The 18,496-nt window shown below is 42.4% G+C and overlaps 1 protein-coding gene across 16 annotated transcripts in view; it reads left to right on the top strand.

Annotated features, from left to right (window-relative positions):
* The window catches only part of foxp2 (forkhead box P2), a 114,432-nt gene that overhangs the window by 2,099 nt on the left and 93,837 nt on the right, over positions 1–18,496 (top strand). For all 16 annotated transcript variants that reach the window (XM_036944515.1, XM_036944516.1, XM_036944507.1 and 13 more), the window contains exons 2-3: positions 9,523–9,591; positions 10,353–10,406. The gene's annotated coding sequence lies outside the window, so the exon portion shown is untranslated. The remainder of the gene's footprint in view (positions 1–9,522; positions 9,592–10,352; positions 10,407–18,496) is intronic.

The following is an 18,496-nucleotide window of genomic DNA, read 5'->3' on the forward strand; positions in this document are numbered from 1 at the left end:
TAGTTTGTTGTTGACGTTCACTTTTGGGAAAGTAACCTAATATTTCACTCTGCTGTCTGCATAAAGGCTGTATGGTTGAATGTGGACAAATAGTATCTGGCCAGCATTAGTAGCACGCTGCAGTTACTATTGTGTCACTCTGCATCCATTTTTTGATTGCTGCATTTATCATTTTGTGGTTTGCTGCTACATTATGGTAATATGAAAATGAATGTCCTCCCAAGGATTAATGTGTATACGTTTATCATACCTTTCAATCATTTATCAAAATTGAAGCTGCAATATGTAACTTTTGGGGCATTCTGTCATTCTCATTGAAAGCAAGTCTAAAAAGCGGTAGATCTGTTCTATGTACACTATTTCTATGCTTCCCGTTCATTCAAATGTTGTGTTTGCATCATTTACTTTTGGTTTTCTACACTACCTTCAAACAGCTGAAAATACAATATTTTTGGTTATTGAAAAGATATTCCACAGCGGTTTAGATGGTACAATGATTCTCGACAATCTACACTTTGCTTGTTTTGTCACATGAACTGAAATTAGGTGAACTATTAGAATTTTAGCAACCAGGAAGTGGCAGAGGAATTTCTGCATATTGCACCTTTAAGTTTTAGATTTCAGCAGACCAGTCATAGGTTAATGCATGATTTTTTTCTCTGGTAAAAAAAAAAAAATGTATGCTAGTAACTGAGAAATAGTATATGACTTGTTCTGTTTTTCATGTATATTGAGTCTTCCTTTAAATCATTCAAAGGACATGTCACGCAGTGCATTCTGTCTTTAGAATAAAGTCCATATTGTTTTCTTTTAATTTATTACAGATCAACTTTGAAACAAATACCTACTTTTTCATTATATGAACTCTAGCCTCTCTCTTAGCGTTTGTATTGTATCACCACCCATCTCCCCAGCATCTCCTTTTTAATAAAACTGGCAGCGTGCTCAACCTTAGAGGTGTTGCTCTGTTTTTTTGGGGGGGAAAAGGGAAAAACAAAAGGGTGGAGCACCATAGTTTCATTTTGTCTAAATATGAGCATTGTACCCTGTCTGTGTTTTAATTTATGGGCGAGTCAACTCTGCTCTCTAAGCCAATTAAACTGGAAAGCGCTCTGTTTTTATCCCGTTAACTTCATAGAAATGTTTCCATGACAACCCCCATGCAAGTTAAAGCAACCAGAGGTGATCAAGTCTTTTTTTCCCCCTCCCTCCCTTCCTTCAGAAAGAATGGAATTTGTGTTGACAATTTTGGCCTTTAATGGCACTTTTGTGCTGCGTGAACATATTTGTTTACCAGGATCATATGCTGCTAGCTGTCAGCCTAGAAGAGATTGACTTCTTAAGATAAAAGAGTATATAGCATGCTTAAGAGTCCCCCAGGCACTGTAATTATCCACATAATGGTAATGGTGTTTTGTGTGCCCCAGTAACGAAGAGGCCGAGAGCTCAGACTTTTTTTTAGTTGCGCTCTGGGTCACTTCTATAAGCTGGACTTTCTGCTGTTGTGGATAAGAAACACTGTGACTTTTGGCCAAGAAAAGCTTGTGTTGGGTGGAGTCAGAGGTTACGGATTCAACTGAGATTTCGGTTTGACTCAAGACTCAAGGCTGTGTTAAGTGTTGTCTTTGAAACAAGTCTCAACCCCCCGACGGGTTTATTTTACACCGAGCATTTGTTTGGCTTTCCGGACAAGTTTGGAGGAGTGTCTCATTGCTCGTTGCGTTATGACTCATTTTAGAACAATGGGATACTGATAACTGTTCTCACTTGTCAGTTTGAAACACTTGCCAATATTTCTATTGGTGTATAACAGTCCTACATGCGGTGTTTCAAAGAAAGCAAGGTTTCCAAATATCATGTTGTACGTCACCATGCCACGATCTCAGGGTTGTTGCACTACAAACAAATGACCAAACACATGTGCGCTGCAGGTTCAGCGGGTTCCCAAAACCTCATAATGACTCCTGCATTTTAACAAAGAATAGAACCTACGCTAATTGCAGCATGACATGTGACTGATGTAAACAAACTTGCTTTACCACTAACCAACAAAGCATTGTTACCATTGCAGTCTACCAACGCAGTCCTGCTGTATCGGCTCAAGCTAAGGCCTAGCAGTAGATGCTTGATCATGACCTAGACCTTGACAATTGAACCACCGGTTGACCTTTTAAAAGGCCATTAGTTCTACCTGTTACGTGAACTTGCTGCATTTCAACCTGCATTATCTGGACAAGTGTGTGATTTCTGTTTTAGTTGTTTGATTCCCATGCGAGAATAGATTTGATAGTTCTGGGTCACTTCTTGTTCACGTTTTTCTCCTGCTTTGTGCAGCCAACACTTGTTTACTCTATATGACAGAGATGGGCAAGTCCAGTCCTCGGGGGCCAGAGTGGTGACACTTTTTCCCCCCATCCCTAGCACAGCTGATGAATCTAATAGCATTTTAAACTGAAGATCTCTATTAGTTGATTACTGGAGTCAGTGTGATAACAATCAGGCCCCCAAGGAATGGAGTTACCCATCCCTTCTCTATGCTATGGTCACAGCAGTGTAAAATAATGCCAGCCTTTGCTTTCCTTAAAGCCACGGTAGGATGGAGAAAGAAGGGACGGTGTACTGGACTGGTGTGAAAGAATGTGTTGGTTGCAAGGTCTTGCCCTATATCAAAGCTGGAGGGTCACTCATAGCGAACGGCAAGGTCGCCATCACTCAGGCGAAATCTGCCACCACCCTGTCTGCATCACTGTAAACAACCACTCACATCAGACAGATTGAGAAATAACAGGGCTATTGTCTTAACTCTTCAATTGTTTAACGGTTCATTGAGAAACAAAATTGTGTAATGAGTCATGTCTAGATCTGTGTGCAAGCTTCATCTTACAATCTGATTGAATTGTTGGTCAAATTAACATGGCTTTTTTAAACACCTGGGGCTCATTGAAGTTGTCCTTTTAGGAATTCTAGAAAAAAAAAAGGGCGGGAATGGCTAGTATTGATTTGAAGCAGGCACGTGCTGCTCAAACAGCAGGAACACAAACAAACACTGACCTTCCTCTCACTGGTGCTGTGTGTCTCTGAGGACAATTCTGTAGGGGAGAGAGAGATGGGGGGGGGGGGGGGGGGGGGGGGGAGAACTGTTTATTTCAAACATGTTGTAAAAACACAGGATTTGTGAGGGTAATGCTTTTTGACAGGCACATTAGGCTGCAGAAAGAGCATCGAGCTCGGGGCTGGGGGCATATGGTGCTGCCTTCTGCCGACGTTGCTCTACAACAAGTTACAACACTCTGGCAGGGTCACGACTGTCTCAGGCTTGTTCCTTCTGTCTCGCTGGCTCGTCTAAATAAAAACAGTCAGGGAAAAAAACAATAGGGCTTTTGCAGCTTTTGTCTTTCAGAAATACATGGATGCACTTTAAACGACAAAAAATGACATTCTTGGCTATGATTTTTTTACAGTGATATAAAAGGGAGGCCATTTTCAGAAATATGCCTAGCTATTTGGTGTTGTGCCTTTGATATCACGGCCACATTATAATATCTACTGCATGTAGGCTAGTTGATTAGATCATAAATGTCTCAAACAATCCTATTAGCACATTCTAATAGTTTGAATACCTTAATGATTTGCCAATGTATAACAGGTGACATTACAAGCGTAAAAGCTATTTACTAGCTCGCTATTAGTAACACTTCATACCAACATTTTGCCCGCTATAGAGTTTCCTCAAACTTGTCCTTGGACAGTAGGCCTAGTTCTTTTTGTCGTAGGGCCATAGTTTTATATCCTGTAATTTCAGAGGGATGGACTTGGACATCATGATGTGAGATGCTGACGCAGTGTTCTGGTTAGAACAGAGGGGATTGGTTGAGAGTAATTATAGGCTACTGTGCGGCTTGTAGGGTTCCCCTGGATGACAGGGCCATGAGCCTTCATTCAGCCGCTTTTCTAAAAGAAATGGCCACAACATATGGCCGCAGCAAAACAATGGTTTATTTTTAGGATATTCGATGGGTGGTTTTTGATTTAGATTGTCACTTCTGGCAACCAGCAAGGCAGATGGTGTAAACTTGAGTGCCCATCAGAGCCTAAATACCTTCAGGCAGCTGCTGCTAATAAACTTTCTTTTGTGCATTTATTTCCTTCTAACATGGTTTAGGTCAAGAGCAGTCAAACCTGTTACAACACCTGTTTCTGCATATGTTAATCTGTTGTTTTGTCATTTCATTAGACAAGAAAAAAAAAGGCAGAGGTCACTCGTGGTTGCAAATGCAGCTGGCACTGGGCCCACTTGGCACGGTACAAAGAGAAAAGGGGGGAAATACCAAGAGAGAGAATCAGGGACGGAGGGATAAAGAAGTAGAGAACGCTCGTTTCTGTAGGAAAGCCACAAGGCCATAGGATGCCTCCTCTGTTGTACGCTCTATATCTGGAAGGCTGCCTGCAATTCTGAAGAGAATGGAGTGGCTCACAGAGACTACAGGACAGGGAAGAGAAGGCGTTCTCTCTCTCTGTCTCTTTCTCCCTTTCTCCCTGTGAGAGTAGCAGTGAGGCAGGACATGCCCAGGAGCCAATGACTGGCACATGTGTGGCTGCCACGCGCCACACGCTTCCCTCCCGACCCATCATCTGGTGCCCCCCTGTGGCTCTCGCCTCTCAACCACATGTGCCAGGGTCTGTTTGGGCTCAGGGACTAATTGTTCTTTGGTAAACTAAACTGCATGCTTGTTCGGCCCCGACATTAAAATCGAGATGGGAATGAAGATCGTGCTCTTTTTAAAGCAGTTATTTTTCATGAAGTCTTGAAGGTTTAGTTTATAATCGGGTCTGTGTAGCTGAATGTAACAAATACACCATGAAATGAAAGGTTATTGCCTAAACGTTGTTCGAAAGCTTGGAAGATTAGTGTTTTTTCTGTGCAGAACTAGAGCAGGGAACATAATATGGCTCATTCTTGCATTTGGATGTCATGCTCCTTGTGAGAAATGGATTGACATGCGTCCAGAAACAATGTTTATTGCCTTGTCTTTCCATCTGTCCTCCATCCTCTGGTGATAATGAGGTATTTGAGGCACTTAACGTTGAAGTGTTGCTGATGTTGATGCTGTGAAGCCAATGTGTAATAGAATACATTATATTCTGTCCCACTCTATTCCACTGTCTCCAGTAGTCTTGACAAACCTGGGGTTGTATTGGCCCCATGCAGTGAGCTGGTCTCATGTGGCCCTACAGAGCCACACCTCCTATAGCTGTGGGTTGTTCTGATTTGTAGCGCTTCCTCTTTCTCTTCACACAAGCAGCCAGACAGGAAGCATTAAAAACAGGCACAAACCCCCTCTGATACGGGAGTTCATTAGAGATGGGCCTTTGATGGGCCTCCTTTTTAAGTGACTACGGTTTCAAATACCTTGATGTAGAAGCTTAAGAATCCATTGTGCAGTAAGCCCTCCTTTTGATGCGACTTATTTAGATCTGCATAGTAAATCAAGGAGAGTAAATAGCCAGGCAGCAGATGGAAGCACGGAGATAAGGCCCCGGCCCGAACAATCACGTTTGTATTTTGTTATGATGTTGACAGCAGCTAAAACTCACTAATCTAGCTCCACTGATCTGCATTTCAAAGAAATCTCATTTAGCAGCGGGGAGGATAAAGTTCTTCTCATTGTGTCCATTTTATTGCGTTCTCCGTTAATTTATCTGCTGGCAGATTTAACGTTCACCGGGGCTCGGGGAGGGTGAGAGGAGAGAGAGCGGCGTGCGCTGTGGCGGCGGCGTTGCAGAGAGAGGGGGTCTTAAATTCTGTGAATGCGGTAGCGTCTAGACTGTGAGCCCAAGGTAATTACACGTCCGGTGATGAATAGAATGAGTTTGAAGACTCATCTTTGTTCGGGGGCCTGAATTGCTCGCCTAGCACCGATAAGGAGCATTTGGTTCCCTGTAGAAAATATTATTGGCGGTAACTTTTCCGTAAGCCCCCACCGTCGTAACACAGGGATGGTATTTACGTTAAAGATAAAATGATTGTGTACAGTAATCTGACTTGTTAGCATAATGTCCCTCTTTCATCCACAGACTCTTCTTCTATAGCCGCTGTGGAGGTATTTCTGCTTTCCGTTTTAAATAGTTTATCTTGACTAAGCGCAGCGCTTTATGTAAATAGCCAATGGTATTATTAGGCCCCTTGAATGCAGTCTGTATTTATAAGTTGATAGAATTTAAAGATCATTTTTGTATTTAGGCTAAGCGTAAAGATATGTGTGATATTTGTAAATCTCTTGAATTGGTCACACAGACTAAGAGCATTCTTGTTGCTTTTCCTCATGAATAGGGTATTACGGCTTCACAGGCCAACGCTGTATTAAATTTAACTCTGCAAGTCATTTTGGATGAATGGAACAATTACTGAAAATTCTGTTTTTATCCAACTTGTAAGGCGGTGACATTCTACCTGAATATTTATTCAGACAAATATAGCTAAGTGTTAAGTGGTTTGATTCAGATTTGGTGTGTTATTAGTCCTTTATTGCATGTTTACTAAGCCTTTATGCTAGTACTAAACAGTACAGTATTTTCTTTTGAAGTACATCAGTACTAGATTAGATGATTGTGTACGCTAACAGAAACATCACCGTGCCTATTTTCACAATAGACAGTACAGCATGGAAGGGGAGATTTGTATCCTCTTTCCACTGCATAAATGTTACACAGAAATCTGTGTGCACTGTGCAACACGTCTTTCCACAAACTGAAACAGTAAAAATAATGGAACTTGGCAGGTTTTGTTTTCCGAGGTGCCCTTTGGGCTGAGGGCTTTTTGTACAGTTCAGAGAGCACATTCCACAGGATTCAGCAGTTGCTGGTTGCCTTCAGGGGTCATTGGAATTTGGGAAGAAAAAAAAGAAAGAAAAATTCTACAGGAACATCCAGGCTAGGCCATTGGTCCATGTGTCTTAAGTATCACAGAGAGAGAGGCTGCCTGTAAAACGCTCGCTCAACCACGAGGGGAATTCAAATGTTGCGAGGGGTCAAGTGCTTAAACATGAAGTATAGGCATTAAAACGTCTGAGAGGTTATGTGGCTGCAGTTGGTAATTTTTACGGTAATGTAACAAAACATAGCAAACATTAGAAAGATGCATGTGGAAATAACAGATTGAGGATTGTTTTATACAGATTTGCAGATCGGTGTATTATAAGGACATGGGACATGTCATTATTGTCGTCAAAACCTGTCATTTACTGGTTGATAATTTAAGTCTTCAAGGCACTGCACCCTTTCTCTTGGGGGAAAAACACTTCACATATTTTTCTTTATATGTGTACTGTACATTACCTAAATTCTGAAGGTCACCTCTCATCTTTTTTGCACAGACACACACACATGCACAGACACACACACACGCACCCACAAGTACACCCCTCCTTTTTTTTTAGCACAGACTCACATGCACACAAAAGCACTTACTCGCACACATACACACACACAAGCATACATTCACATGTACTAGAGCTGGGGGATATGGTCAAAAATAGATATCATGATAAATTGCATAAAAAAAATATTTATTATCCTTTAAACTACAACTACTGCTATTAGTTTGATGGTTGTAGTCATCAATTGTACCATTTAACAATCACCCATATTAACAAACGCATTTAATTTCAAATGTCACATTTCTCTAGTATAGGCTATGTATAGTAATGAAGGATATCCGTAAAATGCCTGCGGTAACCTTTCTAGGGCGGAACCCCTCGACAACATTCCGCTGAAAAGGCAGTGCGCGAAATTCAAAAAAATATTTTTTAAATATGTAACTTTCACACATTAACAAGTCCAATACAGCAAATGAAAGATAAACGTCTTGTTAATCTACCCATCGTGTCCGATTTCAAAAAGGCTTTACAGCAAAAGCACAACATATGATTATGTTAGGTCAGAGCCAAGTCAAAAAAAACACAGCCATTTTTCCAGCCAAAGATAGGAGTCACAAAAAGCAGAAATATTGATAAAAATTAATCACTAACCTTTAATGATCTTCATCAGATGACACTCATAGGACATCATGTTACACAATACATGTATGTTTTGTTCGATAATGTGCATATTTATATCCAAAAATCTCAGTTTACATTGGCGCGTTACGTGCAGTAATGTTTTGATTCCAAAACATCCGGTGATTTTGCAGATAGCCACATCAAATCCCAGAAATACTCATAATAAACATTGATAAAAGATACAAGTGTTATTCACATAATTAAATATATAACCTCTCCTTAATGCAACCGCTGTGTCAGATTTAAAAAAAACTTTACGGAACAAGCATAATCTGAGAACGGCGCTCAGAGCCCAATTCAGCCAAAGAAATATCCGCCATGTTGGAGTCAACAGAAGTTAGAAATAACATTATAAATATACACTTACCTTTGATGATCTTCATCAGAATGCACTCCCAGGAATCCCAGTTCGACAATAAATGACTGATTTGTTCCATAAAGTCCATAATTTATGTCCAAATAGCCACTTGTTGTTAGCGTGTTCAGCCCAGTACTCCATCTTCATGCGGCGCGAGCACTACGTCCAGACAAAAACTCAAAATGTTCCGTTACAGGTCGTAGAAACATGTCAGACCATATATGGAATCAATCTTTAGGATGTTTTTAACATAAATCATCAATAAGGTTCCAACCGGAGAATTCCATTGTCTGTAGAAAAGCCCTGGAACGAGAGCTAACTCTGTCGGGACCGCGCGTCACGAGCCTGAGACACTCTGCCAGACCCGTGACTCATTCAGCTTCAATTCCCCCCTCCTTTATAGCTGAAGCCTGAAACAAGTTTCAAAAGACGGTTGACATCTAGTGGAAGCCTTAGGAAGTGCAACTTGACCCCATAGACACTGTGTATTCGGTAGGCCGAAAAAAACTACAAACCTCAGATTTCCCACTTCCTGGTTGGATTGTTCTCAGGTTTTTGCCTGTCATATGAGTTCTGTTATAATCACATACATGATTCAAACAGTTTTAGAAACTTCAGAGTATTTTCTATCCAATACTAATAATAATATGCATATATTAGCATCTGGGACTGAGTAGGAGGCAGTTCACTCTGGGCACGCTATTCAACCAAAAGTGAAAATGCTGCCCCCTATCCCAAACAGGATAAGTGATCGGTATGGTCGGTGTCGATCATTTTCGGTTTATCGTACCAGCTCTAACATGTACACACAGACACATACTCACATGCATACAGTCACCTAACAGGCAAATCCAGGTGTACTTTGTTGTTTCCAAGTTTATTGCTTTCCCCTGAAAGCTAATAACTCATAGCTCATGTGCAAGAAAACCTACCCACATTTATCCAATACATGTTTGCACAAGTATAATCGGGGGCGGGGGGGGGGGGGGGCATTTACAATTTACTATGTGAATTGGAAACTTGGTTGATAATGTTTTACTGTATGAGAACATGCTTTTGATGAATGATTTCTCTCTGATCTGCTCTCCCCCTGTATATCCTCTACAGACATCTCTGGACTGGATTCCTTCCCCTCCTGAGACAGACGGACAACAACCACACGTTTTCACCCTCGGGGTAAGTACTACAGGCCTTTCATGTCCTGTCAAAGGCTTTCTGCCTTTGGACTGATAAGGCAGAATTTGACAATTGTTAACGTGCCGTGTGTAACTGTGTAACTTGACTTAATTTTCCAAGATCATTCATCTCAGAGGTGTCGTGCATAACTTTGAGGGCACCGATGGCCAAATCTTAGTCTTATGCATAAAATAAACGATTCTTTCTAGATTTTCAGTGTTCAAATGGACGAGACTTGCCTGCACCTCCTTATTTTCAATGGACATGACACATCTAATCTTAAGGACAAAGGTGTTTGATTTTGTTCTAGTTTCTTTACTTGTACCTGGGCAGGAGTGTTACGCTAAAGCCCAGCTGAGGCGCAGTTACCTCCATAGAAAAAGAACAGATCTTCGTCTGCCCACCATGATAGAATTCCCCCTCTGCAGTGAAACCTGTCAGGTTGTGCCTGTTTGGTCTTCACACTTCATAGACTTCCAATCTACTGTCGTTTTTTTTTAAAGTTATGACATGCATTAGATCCAACCAACGTGGACTGGGAGGAAGGATATCTGAAAGTCTTCTTAGTGAATGTTGGGAAAGTTACCTAGACGCCTGTGTTTAATTGAGAATGACCCCGTCCTAACACATCACAATAAACAAAAGGGGTTATTAACACCGAGAAACCCGGAAGTGTTTGAATGTGTTTATGTGCACATGCATGAAGGTGGTGTTGAACATGCACTAGCATGTTAGCTCATAACAAATGTTCATTTGTCTAGGATGAATTATGCAACGGATGTAAGAAGGGCCGCCACGTTCTGAAGTCCAAAGTGGTGAGTCACTACTGCCTTTTACACTGATCGTCTGCATGCCCTTGTGTTGTGTGTGTGTCTTCTGATTATTGTCCGATCTGAACAGTCACATCCACTGCCAATTCCTGTTGAGATCAGCTCGAGGGATTCACATGCGCTGGTCTTTCGGGGCTGGAGGTACAAGACAACTCCTATCAAGTGACGAAGCTCGTTCAGAACTTCAAGCGGAGAAGTGTAGATGCATGAATCCCCGGGAGACACGGTTCATAAGTCAATCCTCCGTGCACAATTCTACGTACAGTAACAAGTGGGAGATGCGTGTGCACCCTACTGTACTGTAACGTCACCCAGTGGCACAACTCAGAGCTTCTGTAGCCCCTTAGATTCCCAATGAGATTCTCTATGAGACAACCAGCGGGGATATCTGAGGCAGTTTGTCGTCACCAAGTCAGTATAAAACCAGCATAAAGAATCCCAGCCAGCACAGTAAGTGTGACACACACTGATTATGTGACTGCTACTACGGCGGAGGCCTGCCGTCATTACTAATGTGTCCCCACGGCAGCCAGACTGAGACAGACACACAGGTGTCTCAGACTGAACAGAACATTGCCAGACGGTAAAACTGCAGTAGCGATGGGGAGGAGAAGCCTCATCATCGTGAGGGGATGGAATTTAGCCGTAATTGGATGGGGGATAGATATCGAATGCTAACTTGACAATGGGTGATTGTTCAGTGAGCACAGAACAGTTGAAGTGAATTGCTTTGCAGGTAAAATCAAATGTAAAAGTACTGGCTTCTGTGTTTGTAGCCCTCCATAACTTCTCTACTATCAATTATTAGTGTAATTAAATGAATGCTGTAGGTAATTCTCCAGTATTTTCATAGAAGTCAGCCCATAAAGTTCTGAATTTGAAAAATGTTGTGAAAAAAGTCAGGGCTTGTTTTGATCTGTTTTTCAATGTTGCGGAGAAGAACTACTCTTAGACAGGTTATTTCCTAAATCCCAGCCACTGGTTAATTTTCATATTTTGACCCAGTCTGAGGAAGGACATCTATTTATCTCCATATTCAGCTGCAGAGTTTTGCTTTTGAGGTCCAAGAATGATTCAAGTGAGGCATCTAGGAGCCAAGCGGAGCGAGAGGCTGGGTTAGGGTGGCTCAGCTCAGCTGTAGGCCTCAGCACCAGCCCACATCCCAAGAGTCACATCTTCACAAGACTAAGCAGAACCGAGATTCCCTTCTCTCTTCCACCTGAAAGAGATTTTAATATTCGTTTTTCATTTGTTGAGTATCCCATTTAAATCTTCAAAGATGAACTCTTAAAGCATATCTGTTCTAGAACAGAAGCCCTCTAATCATCCCAAAGAAGAATAATTGACCTAACTTTCGCATTACTGTGAATGTACACATATATCAAATCTACAGCAATTAAAGCATATCACTGGCTAGTTTATAGAAGCAGGCCACGGATGGCTTTGCCTCAGACTTCCAATTTGGAATTGATTTCTTGTTATGATCAGAGCTTCTGTCATTTCATTTCCAAAATCCTAAAGGGTTTTCTGAGCCAAGGAGCCCGGCTGGCTTCCCCCTGAGTAGGAGAGGGTAACTTCCACGGGTCTTTACCCTGGACACCCTGACTACTGGGGAGGGAGAAGAATCAAAGGGACTTGACTCGTCCCTATTGGCAGGCTCCATTGTGGGATTGAAGAGGATGGGGATGGAGATCAGGCTAGCGCCCGTTTTTTTCTAATCTTTATCCACCATTAACTCTGACGCCCAGTGTGTGGCTGGGATCAGGTCATTGGTCAATCCCCCATTCAGAACCACCCCGGAATATTTCAAAGTTAAGCCCCGTCTACAACAAAAAAAGTATTACTCATCAAACGTTCACTTTCTCACTCTCCGGTCCTCCCAAGGATCTGCCTGCCTCCCTTTCTTCCCTTCCTGCTTATATTCCTCTCTTTATGGTCCACTGTTTTGTCTTCCCACTTGGAGGGGGGGAAAAAAAGAGTTGACGTTTTGGAACTTCCCCAAGTTTCCATATTCCAGTTTAATGAGGTTTGGTTTGGGGTCTGATAGTGTCATGCTGTGAGCAAATTGGACCAAGAGTGGACCCACGTCCTACTCTTTACAGATCTTTGGTTGGATTAGGAGTTGGAGTTTTTTTTAAATAGAATTCTGGAATTGTACTTTGCCTCACAGGAAATATATATTCACACCTCATACATATTTTCAACCTTCCCCTTGTCCTTCACTTGGTGCAAGCACACCATGTGTAACCTATTGCTTCTCCACAGTATGTTCCTTCAGTTTCCAAAGTCTAACAAGGTAGACTTAAAAAAAAACATCTAACTTCAAATCTATTTTATCAAGAAAGACCTTTGCGCTGATATGTTATCTCCTTGCCTTTTCAATCCATTTAGTTTGTTCTAAGGTTTATTTGCCTCTCCTCCTACCTGCTCAGAAGAGGAATAATGAGGACCCAGAAAGAAAAGCAGAAGAGGCGTCTAGAATAGATCAAGCGTAGAGGAGTGTTTGTCCGGAGTGGACAGTTGCCATGAGAATAGAGTTACAGAAGGGGGCGTCTCTACCTAGCTGCCATGCCTCCTGATGGAGAAGACACACTGACTCAATGAGAGTATTGATCCGGAGAGGAGAGGAGAGGAGGGGGGTATGCTAATCAACAGTGTGAATGGTCACGGATGCAGCCCTGGTGGGGCGACTAGTCAGTCAGTCAGTCAGCCAGTCAGTGTCTCTCTAAAGGTCTCGACGCCTGATCAGATCACACTGGGGGTTGTGGCCCCTTATAGACCCCTCATAAGATAAACTATAGGACTTAAGTCCACCTCCCCATTCTGCATGCATTGGTCACTGCTTGCTAAGTACTTTGGACATGACTGATTGCAGGAATTGTATGCACAATCATACTCTTTTTTTATAAACGAGATGCATCTGGTGTTTCACATGTCATTCTTTCCCTCCGACTTAATTGGGCGTGGAATCCCAGACTCATGGCATGTTTCCAAGTGCCTGAGATTATTGTGAAACAAAACCCTCAAAATGACATCAGAGCGGCTTGACATCGGTTTGAACTTGTTATTTCAGGTGGGAAGAATTCCCGAGTCGCTTCCTTTGCAGGTGATCGTGTCCGATGAATTGGTTTCACGCAGTTTTGCCTTCTTTGTGGCAGGTCTAATGTTGATTATCGCGACAGTTTGAACCTGTGTGTTACCGGCGCAGCATTCATGAAACAGGGTCGTTTTTTTCTAAACGTATACAAAGCCTCTGTGTTGTTATTGGTTTCTATCTGCTTCCTTCGGATTAAGATAGGTGGGGATTTGTCAATACAATATTGGCCAATCATGTTGATAGAATGTATGCGTTTTATGAATATATGTGTCCTCCTAACTCTTTAAATACAGTCATAAATCAATACATGTGCCGCGCAGAAAAGAATACCCATGACCCATTTTGAATGAACTGAGGCTGAATCCTATGTGGAAGTTGAACCAAAGTGAAAACATTGAGTACATTTTGTCATGGAATAAATACACTATTAGCAGCAATTGGTTTCTAAGAATCATACATTTTTAAAGCTTTGAAGAAATGGAGTCTGAAGGATTCCGGCCTCCTGCGGGGTTGTAAGACTCTCAGATTATTGGAATAATTGGCCACAAAGAAGGTTCATATAAATGTAAATTAGAACACATTTCTTCAGTTATGAGAACTTTTTTTTAATACTAATCCAAATATAGTAATTATTCACCGACACGACCAGGTTTACATCTTTCATTTTGATATTATACCTCAGTAGCAGCCCAAAGTGTAGCACATTTTTGTTTTGAAACACTAAGGAAAAGTTAACCCAAATGACCACGATGACACATTTGGCATCAACATGTAGTGTTGTGTGTGTTTGCTCTTCAAGTTAAGATCCTGTAGATAACGCTATTTCACAGGCTATTTTTCCTTGCTTCAAATCGAGCCCCGGTCACAGCCATTGCAAAAGCTTTTACTACAGAGGCAAGAAGTCAACTGCTTTGTTCATTATTATGGTCATTTGATAGGGGTTTGCAAAGAGATACAGAGGGGAGGGGGGTCCTTGAATCCCACTTCCCCCGGACACAAACCACAAGCCTAGACAATACGTCACGTGCTACCTACTTTTCCCAGAATGGCCAGAAAGCATCTGTCTACGTGTCGAGATGACAAGTCGACAACTCGCTTGATTTGAGACAAAACCCTGGCAGGAGTTGGCATGTGGAATCTATATATGTTGACAAACTTGGCTACCCCTCTGAATGAGGTTTCTGATTACACCTCATCATGCGTGGGAATTTCAGTGTGCCCCCCCCCAGCCCTCTCCGAGAGGTGCCTCTCGGGCAATCATGTGGTCATACTACCTGACTCTGTGCTGCTCAGAGTGCAGTTGACAAAAACAGCCTGAGGCACGTCATGTGGAAAGCATTCAGTCTGTATACATACATCCAGTCTGCAGCACCTCTCGGGTTAAGTGAATGAAGCATCAGGCTGTCTGTTGGTCCTGCTCACCTGTGAAGGGAAATGGTGTGTGTGTGTGTGTGTGTGTGTGTGTGTGTGTGTGTGTGTGTGTGTGTGTGTGTGTGTGTGTGTGTGTGTGTGTGTGTGTGTGTGTGTGTGTGTGTGTGTGTGTGTGTGCGTGTACTTGTGTGTCCAACTTTCCCTCCTAGAGAGTCTCTCAGTTATACTCTGCCACAGCAGTTGAGTTCCACTCCTTCTCATGTCATGTAAAATGAAGGTCCCGGTCAGTGAGAGCTTTCACCTGTCAGTCATCCTGAAGAGGCCCTGGGGTGTGGAGCTGCTCACCTGTGTTTATTGTACAATACCTGCTCTGCTCTACCCAGGGAGAACGCTCTCTCTCTCTACCATACTTCTTTCTTTCTCTCTCGCTCTCTTTCCCGCACTTATCTTATTCTCTCTCTCCATTTACCCTCTCTTTCTCTCTTTTCCTTCACCCCCACCCTTTCTCTCTTCCCGCTCCCTCCCTTTATCCATCTCTAGTCTCCCTTCTCCCCTCTCTCCTCCCTCTGTCCCCTCCTCCCGCTCTCCCTCCCTTTGTGTTATTAGAGCCCTCTCACTCACTCGGTTGCTTACAGCTCAGCCTGTCTGCAACGTTGCTCCCTCCGCTGCACCTCGCAGAGCACACACACACACTGCTGGGCTGGCTTTAATGCAGACTGACGCCGCTGCCATAGGACTGATTGAAACTCGTGTCTCAAAGTTACTAATGCTCACTGAACCATTTTATTGAAGATAAAGTAAATAAAATAGGTTGCCGTCTGAGAATTCTCTGGAATAGACTGGAATGATCTGTAAGGTAAAACACACTCACTCACTTGCAGGCCGGCCGACAGGCACACACGCACGGATGCACACACACGGCCGCATACACACACACACACGCACACAAACACACACATGCACGGACAGTGAAGAGGCACAACTCCTGTTGGCTCATAGAGTTTTGTTGATGGACTGGGTGGTGGAGGTGGGATGGTGATCAAGAGGTGTGAGGAGGCTGAGAGGTATTTTCTATGGCTCAGGAATTTCACAAGTCCAATGTTTTTTAAGAGGCTTTGCAGAAAGCTAACAGTGATTTAAAGCCTGATGTAGGGAATGCCACCCATACGTTAACCATCTATAGATTGTACGGTATAGCTTCCTTGTCTAGTCATACTGTTGTGATGCGGTAGAGTACTGTACATATGCATGTATGAAATGTGGATGAATGACTATCATAAGTCATTGTATGCTTAGGGTGGATGACACATTGTTTATTGAAAAGTTGCTTACAGTATTTGCATGAAAAATGAGAACGTCCTCATGGCTCTCATCTATTTGTATATTGTTGGTTAGTGGTAGGAAACTGTCCTAAGGCAAATAGCCCCTGTGTCATAAAACTCTTATTGAGTTTTTCCATTACTCTTCAACTTGTGACGACACAAACAGCTCGAAGGGTGAACGTCAGCCAAAGAAGTTCATATCAATTATTTCTGTTGAACTTTAAACCTCCTTGCCTTTTCTTTCCCATTTATATTTAAATGTATTTTATGAATAGATGGACTACGTGTGTTGGTTGAATCCCTGAACCGGTCATTGTTGCTTCAGGTTTAACCAAATCACATACAAATGATCACTGTGTTCATTTCTTACACTTCTTGTAGACCACTATGGACCCCTCGCTTAAAGAACCAGCTACCTTTCATATTCTCAACCTGGAATTATGTCCAATTCCTCTTGTGTTTGATACGATTCCTTTCTGCACTGCACTGCACAGTGGTATAGGTGACACGGGAATACATTTGCCATTGTGCTCAATAATAAAGACTCTTCCAGGTCTTACTCAGTTGGCTGCTCACGAAAGAGCGTTTGGACTCTGTGTGCGTTGTCGCAAGGCGCCGGGGTCATTCAGTCTCTCTTGCTTTTGTCAAATATTTCTGTGCTGTGATAGTTTTCTCATTTATTTAGTGAATAGTTTGGGGTGGATAGAGAGAGAGAGAGAGAGAGAGAGAGAGAGAGAGAGAGAGAGAGAGAGAGAGAGAGATAAATAGAAATAGTTTGGACATTATGTAAATGATGGCATGGGTCTCATAATCTCACATGTATTCATCATAGCAGGCATTGGACCCTGTGATACTGCCCTCCATCTTTACCATTGTTCGCATTTCACCCCTCTTACTGTTCCTCTCAATGGCTCTACCAGGCTTTAATCCACCCTGCCTTTCCAATGACAATGTTTACCACCTATCATTCAATAAGAGACCGACAAGCACACAATTGCCTTTGTCAGTAAATGCTACATGAATGCACCCGAGCCAGCCACAGAAGAAAGGTACTGTTAGCGGTATGAGGATAAGGTTGAAAGGAAAGGTTAGTTTGATGTGTGTGTGTGTGTGCATGCGTGTTTGTGCGTGTGTGTGTGTGTGTGTGTGTGTGTGTGTGTCTGTGTGTGTTAACCCCTCACATGTGTTAACCCTTAAACCTTTAAACCGTTAAAAGGCCTAGAAGTGTTTAACCATACACTGTTTGAAAAAAGGCCTGTCCTCATAGGAGAACCCTTTTTGGTTCCAGTTAGAACTCTCTGTTGAAAGGGTTCTAACTGGAAACCAAAACAGTTATACCTGGAACCAAAAGGATTCTACCTGGAACCAAAAATGGGTTCTTCAAAGGATTCTCCTATGGGGACAGCGGGAGAACCCTTTTTGATTCTTGATAGCAGTTTTGTTTCTAAGACTGTGTAGTTCCACGTAGGCTAGACAACAGCATATGTTCCTGGCATTAGCTAGAGATTAGCCTGTACAGGCCCTTTGGAAAGTTGTCTGTCTACAGAACAACACACTGACATCACAACATTAGGTAATTATTGCCTGTAAGTAGGGATTAGAATGTGGATGTTGACAGTAAATTGGCTCTCTGCATGTGTGTTGAATGCACCTTTGTGTGGATCAGACACACTAATGCACACAGGCAAAGTGTCTGCAGGCACATACTAGAGTAAGCCTCACCCCCCAGTGTCCCTCCCCCCCCTTCCTCCATATCTACAGATCATCACTAAATGTCTTTATTTTACCCACTCGCCACGTCGCCGTGTCTCTTTCTGTCTGTGAGATTATGCATTATAACTAAGCTAATGAGGTTTCTAAAAATAAAGATTTGTTCAGACTCCTACAGTATGTTGAAGGCCAGATGTTTGTCTTGGCGTGTTCTTTTGCTTCTTTTTTTAAAAATATAATTTGTTTTCCTTTCAAGTGTCTTGCCAGCAATAAAGATTAGCACTACAGTATAGCTGCTAACAACCATTAAGTGTTTTCACCATTGTGTCACACAGTGTTTCTCCCCCCCTTCCTTCGCGCCGAAGCAGTGAAAATGAAAAACAATCATTCTGACCTCTGGCGACCCCTTTGTGACACACAGTCAGTTAAATGGTTTGTAAGACGTTTAATTACCAAATGGTATAATCGTTATTCATCTCATCATTAGATGTATGATATTAAGTGAATTGCCTCCCCTGAGTACTGTGTTTCACAGATCAATAGATTTAGACGGGGCTGGAAGGGAGGGGGAGGTT

Source organism: Oncorhynchus mykiss, chromosome 15 (genome assembly GCF_013265735.2).
Source record: "Oncorhynchus mykiss isolate Arlee chromosome 15, USDA_OmykA_1.1, whole genome shotgun sequence".
Lineage (NCBI taxonomy): Eukaryota > Metazoa > Chordata > Actinopteri > Salmoniformes > Salmonidae > Oncorhynchus > Oncorhynchus mykiss.